This window comes from Myotis brandtii, unplaced genomic scaffold (assembly GCF_000412655.1).
Source record: "Myotis brandtii unplaced genomic scaffold, ASM41265v1 scaffold326, whole genome shotgun sequence".
Lineage (NCBI taxonomy): Eukaryota > Metazoa > Chordata > Mammalia > Chiroptera > Vespertilionidae > Myotis > Myotis brandtii.
This window is the reverse complement of record NW_005362534.1, coordinates 3,036,225-3,042,635: the sequence shown is the minus strand read 5'-3', so window position 1 is coordinate 3,042,635 and position 6,411 is coordinate 3,036,225. Positions and strand designations below refer to the sequence as shown.

General features: G+C 42.0%; 1 long non-coding RNA gene across 1 annotated transcript; it reads right to left on the bottom strand.

Annotated features, from left to right (window-relative positions):
* Positions 1-4,369: 4,369 nt before the first annotated feature.
* Positions 4,370-5,152, bottom strand: LOC106726874. The gene is made up of 3 exons (XR_001363001.1): positions 5,129-5,152; positions 4,585-4,637; positions 4,370-4,391 (listed from the first exon to the last, which is right to left on the bottom strand). It is a non-coding gene; the product is annotated as an uncharacterized LOC106726874 (long non-coding RNA).
* Between the last annotated feature and the right edge of the window lie 1,259 nt (positions 5,153-6,411).

The following is a 6,411-nucleotide window of genomic DNA, read 5'->3' as shown; positions in this document are numbered from 1 at the left end:
CTTGGAGCTGCGACCATCTTATTGCTATGAGATTTGGGGAATGGCCCCTCACAGTCCCGGATTGCAATAAATGTGACTCTTTAATTCGACTTCTTGAGGCGTCCTTCTGTGATTCGCGGGGTACATTACAACAAAAGGAGTTTGCATTTTGTGATGTCAGAAATCACCTATCAGAGCTGATCCTGAGGCGCTGGCACTGTCCCTTCTGACTTTGACCAGGGCAGACTCAGCGAAGACATTTAGGTTTGCCCCCTTCAGAATGGACCTCCGAGATTACTCAGCACCTAGAAGGCACTGGACAATGAAGCGTGACCACAGAACAGCACAGAGATGAAAGACAAAGGACACAAGTCAGAACTCAGACACGGAGAGGGGCCTGTGAGCTGATGGATTCCAGATGAGAAAAAGGCCATGCGGGGCCTGGGAATCTGTACTGGTAAATTTTTACAGATGGCTCTGAAGCAGGCCATGGGACTTCGCGAAAAGGCAGCGCGGGGCAAACTTGTTCTATAAAGGGCCACATAGGAAAGATTTCAGGCTTTGCAGGCCAAAGCAGTTCTCTGTCACAAATGTGTGTTTACATGTGTTTTACCACCCTTTAAAAATGCCAAATTTATTCTCAGCTGGAGGCCCATACTAAAATAGGCCAGAGAGCAGGATTTGGCCCAGGGCCTTAGTTGGTTGACTCCTGGTATAAAGTGTTTTCAGCTTTAAATTTCTAACCAATAGGCATAGGGACACTTTTAGCTGTAATTCTACAACCTGAATTTCCAGAAGCGATGTTCTTAAAATCTGAGGAATATTATTAAATGTGGGGAGGCGGGGGTGGGGAGGGGGACCAGCTAGTAACCTACATAATTAGGACCCCAGCTTTTTTTAAAAAAAATCTTTTTTTATTTCAGAGAGGGAGGGAGAGATAGTAACATCAACGATGACAATTATTGATCGGCTGCCTCCTACACACCCCCTACTTGGGATGGAGCCAGCAACCCAGGCATGTGCCCTGCTGGGAATCGAACCGTGACCTCCTGGTTCAAAGGTCAACACTCACCCACTGAGCCATGATGGCCAGGCCCCTGCTGTTTTTTAAGAATACATGGAAGTGACATTAGCAGCTAACAGAAACCCCCACACTACAGATTGAATAATATTCAATAATATTTAAAGTCTCAACTCACTAATCTGTGCTCCTACTTCAAGAACCTAGAAAAAGCAAACCCAACAGAGAGGATGGAAATAATAAGGATAATAGCAGAAATCAATGAACTTGAAAAAAATGAAGCAAAAAGTTATTTCTTTGAGGAAAAAAAGTAATAAAATTGACAAACTCGAGCAAGACTGACAAAAAAAAAAAGAGAGAGAGAGAAGGCACAATTGCCAATATTAGGAATAAACAAGAGAGATCACTACAAACACCAAAAGGATAATAAGGGAATACTGCAAACAACTCTACACAAATAAATTTGACAAGCTGAGAAGGAAATGGGCCGATTCCTCAATTCGCCAATACGAAAGAGATAATCTGAACAGCCCTCTAACTAACAAGGAAATTGAATGTATAATTTTTAAAACTGAAAAAAAGAAAAATCTCAAGGCCAGATGGTTTCACTGGAGAATTCTACTAAACATTTAAAAAAGAATTAACACCAATTCTACATAATCTCTTCCAGAAAATAAAAAGGGAGCGAACTCCTCCCAGTTCATTTTAATGAAGCCATTATCCTAACACAAAACCACAAATGACCCCAAAAGAAACTTCCAGACCACACCAATATCCGCCAGAATTATAAACACAAAAATCCTTAACAAATCCTGGGCAAATCCTTGAAATCCTTAACAAGTAAAATTTCCACAACATAAAACAATAATTAGCCCTGGCCAGCCTGGGTTTCAAGTCCAATTCCCAGTCAAGGGCAACTACTTGGATTGCAGGTTTAATCCCCTGCCCCAACCAACTAGGGCACCTGCAGGAGGCAGCCAATAGATGTGTCTCTCTCACATCAATGTTTCTTTCTTTCTCTCTCTTTCTCTCTCTCTCTCTCTCTCTCTCTCTCTCTCTCTCTCTCCCCTCACTCTCCCTCCCTTCCACTTTCTCTAAAAATCAATGTAAAAAATGTCCTCAATGGTGAATAATAATAATAATGATAAGCAGCCATTATCCAGCAGGATTTATTCCAGGTTCAGTATTTTTAAAGCTCCATGTAATGCACCATATTAATAGGCTACAGAAGAAAAATCACATGATATTAAATGATGCAAGAAAAGTTATGTAACATTCAAAATAAAATTCACAGAAAAATAGAAATAGCCCTAGCTGGTTTTGCTCAGTGGATAGAGCATCAGCCTGCAGACTGAAGGGTCCCTGGTTCGATTCCGGTCAAGGGCACATGCCTGGGTTGTGGGTTCAATCCCCAGTAGGGGACATGCAGGGGGCAGCCGATCAATGATTCTCATCATTGATGTTTCTGTCTCTCTCTCTCCTCTCCCTTCCTCTCTGAAATCAATAAAAGTATTTTTTTAAAAGAAAGAAATAGAAGGGACCTTCCATAACTTGATAAAGATCATCAACAAAAACCCCACAGCTAGCATCATACTCAATGGTAACAGACTGAATGGTTGTGAGGCAAGGATGTCCACTCTCCCTGGTGTTATTCAATCCGGTAACTAAAGTAGCCAGCCAAGTAAGCCAGAGAGGTACAGAACATGCCCAACGTCACACAGCTAGTGGTGGTACAACCAGGATTCCAACTCAAGCAGTCATGCTCTAAAATCTAGTACTTTTAATTAAGACATTGCGTTGCCTTCCCTAGTTATACATGCAACAAGAACATGGCTTATTGGTCCCATACACTAAACATCAACAGTGGTTATCTACTGGTGATAGGATTCCAGATCTGGGTTTCCCCTTTCCCTACATCCTATATATAGTCTAAAACAAGTAGCTTTTAAAGCAAACAAATTTATGTAAAAAGACAAATGCATGAACCATTACTTGAACAGCTTCTGCAGTTTCTTCAAGTAAACTGCCAGGTCTTTATTCAAAGAAAAAAACACACACACAGGAAATCCACTAACAATTTAACATTCACAAAATGCTTTGGGAAAAAAAAAGTCCTATCATACTTTTGCACTCCATACCAAAGGGAATCAACTGATGGTAAGCCCTTTTCTCTCTCTCCAACTTAGACTAAACCCACTTAGGAACATCAAACATTTAGACAAACACACTTATAACCCTCTTCCTCAAAACTCTCAAACCAACGGGGCCACATAAACCAGCTGCAGCATTATGTAGTTCAAAAATTCCAGTTTTCAGCTGATTGATGTTTCTCTCTCATCAATGTTTCTAACTCTCTATCCCTCTCCCTTCCTCTCTGTAAAAAAATCAATAAAATATATATTTTAAAAAAAAATTCCAGTTTTAAACTATTTCTAAAACCTACACCAGTACTGTTTCCCAAAGCGTGACCCAAGGCCCTGGTCCTGAAAACCACTCTAAGAAAAAGGGGTCTGCCCTAACCGGTTTGGCTCATACTCAAGGGTCCCAGGTTCGATTCTGGTCAAGGGCATGTACCTTGGTTGCAGGCACATCCCCACTGGGGGGCGTGCAAGAGGCAGCTGATCGATGTTTCTCTCTCGTCGATGTTTCTAACTCTCTATCCCTCTCCCCTCCTCTCTGTAAAAAATCAATAAAATATATTTTAAAAAAAAGAAAAGAAAAAGGGGTCCCATTTTGAACCAAGTTTGAGATACATTCTATATTCACCTCTAGAAATTCAGAAGGCCCCTTAGCCTATCAGTCCGGCTTGACCACTATGATCTGCAGTCCTTCGGAAGAGACAATTTGGTGAAATATAACAAGATCCTAGAAACTGGTCAGGGTTCTCACTGCAGAAATTCCCATTCTAGAAAAACAAAATCATGCAACACAAATCCAATGAAGTCATATTTTAAAAATCAAAGTGTCTTTTTAAAATTCTGCTCTACTAACTCAAAGAGGTCCTTTATATAAGTAGATCAACCTTCACATCACATGCCCACCCCATTACTTTCCGCCTCTACCTTTGCCAGCAGAACTTTCCTTGTATTTCTGTACGTTAAATTCACACCTCTTTATAACTGAGCATCTTTATCCACTGGCACGATTTCAAGGTACTCAGCCCTAAGTATTGCAATTAGTGTTACGTATGCTATGTACCATTTGACACTCTTCCAAACATTTTATTGGACATCCCACCCAACAACACAGTGTGTGGGATTTGGGTATCGTTAGAGCCTTCATGCAAAGACAGAAATTAAGGTGTAAATGAAACTACCTGGCGGGTCAAGTCAACTCAGGAATCCAGAGCATGCTACTTGCGGGCTCATACCGGCTCCTTTTGAGTTTGCGGCTTAGCACATAAATGCATTTGATCAAAACTATGCACCAGCTCAGTGGCTCCTTCCAGAACACAGAGGACAGTATCCGTTTAACGAAATCCAGGCCCACCACAACTTAGGGCCCCACAGTTGTTTTTTCTGGGGTCTGGAAAAGTGCCTACTTGTAAGGGTTTAAAAAGAGCATTTGTGCAATGGTTTACATACTTGGTTTGCAGATCCAATTGAGGAGGTTTCCCAACTTCTCAAAAGAACTGAGCCTGTAATTAAACGACCATGAAATGGTGGTTGGAGCCGCCGGGCACACCAGCAGGCTTAGGTTACAACTGCAGTGAAATGGTGGATTAAAATGCCCGGAAGCTCCAAGGCTGCAAAAACTAAACTCAATAATAGCTTCGCTGAACACGTTTTTAAACAGACACCCAACCACAATCCAGTAACTTTCTAACTAATCCTTACCTACCAAGGGTTAGTATAACCGCGGTGGTCTCAATTCCAATCATAAAGCCTTACCCGGGTGTCAAGTCTGACACCAGAAGCTCTAACTTTTCAAAGCTATGAGAGACCACAGCACTTCAGTCTGTCTCCCAAGAAGGTAGCAAAGACCCGAGAGTGCCCATTCAAACAGCCAATTTCATTATACAATTAAGGGGATTCAAAGAAGATTCCAAACTGATAACTCCTCCGCTGCAAAATAAAACCGCCCCCTACCCCCCAAAAAACCCACCAGACAAACTATTAGACATTGAACTGGAAAGCTGCTCTCCTTCAGAAACACCACAGGCAGGGCTTCAGATTACAGTACTTGAAAACATGCCTATCTCTTGTCAGCTGGGCTGGGGATCATCCCTAATGCCTGGATTATGGAGTTAAGAATTGATAACAGCTGTCATTCCCTCATGTAAAACACTAGAGAACTACCAAATAAGAACTAACACAAACCATTTTATCATATTTGACCTCTGCAGACTTCAAGGAATGGGTATAAGGTTGGAACTACACTCTAAAGTGAATCGTGGTTCATAAAGAAAATTTTTTATTGATTATAGAGAGAGCGAAGAGGGGAGGAAGAAAGGTAAGAAAGGAGGGAGGGGAGAGAGAAGGGGGAGAGAGAGACAGAGACATCAATTTGTTGTTCCACTTAGTTACACATTCATTGTTTGATTCTTCTATGTCCCCTGACGGAGGATAGAACCAGCAACCTTGGCATATTGGGACGATGCATTAACCAACTGAACTACCCAGCCAGGGCCTATACACATTTTTAATGGCAAGCTCACAAAATGAATTCCCAGCAATGTGCAATTATTCAGCCTGGAGTCAAATAGAGCATAATCGGTGCAATTAAGAATTTATTGTAGCCCTGGCCAGCGTAGCTCAGTTGGTTTGAGCGTGTCCCATGCACCAAGAGATCTTCGGTTGGATTCTTCATCAGGACACATGCCTGGGTTGCAGGCTCAATCCCCAATAGGGGGCATGCAGGAGGCAGCGGATTGATGTTTGACGTTTCTCTCTTTCACTGATGTTTCTCTCCCCCTCGCCCTTCCTCTCTCTCTAAAAATCAATAAGAACACATTTTTTAAAATAAAATCTATTCTGGTGAACACAATAGACCCAGAGACATAATAGCATGGAACAGACTGACGAGGGGGGTGGAAGAGTAACCAAAGAATGTATGTATATGTGTGATACACACACACACACACACACACACACACACACACACACACACACATTGGGGGAGGGGAAGGGGAGGGGGCTAGAAAGGGTCAATGGGGGGGAGGGGGACATTTGCAATACTTCCAACAAGAAACGTAAATTTTAAAAAAAGCATCTATTGTAGAGTTGGTGGAAAGCAGTTAAAAAAAATCCCAAAAAAGCCAAAGAGCATGCTAAATAAAGGCAGACTCCAATGCGGGCCTCCCCCCAAACAGTCCAAAATACATTTTCAAATACACTTAAGGTCCCAGAGAATACCTAAAGGTCAAACCACGCCTCCCCCAAAGCTTTCAATTCTGAGTCCAGGCTACTTGG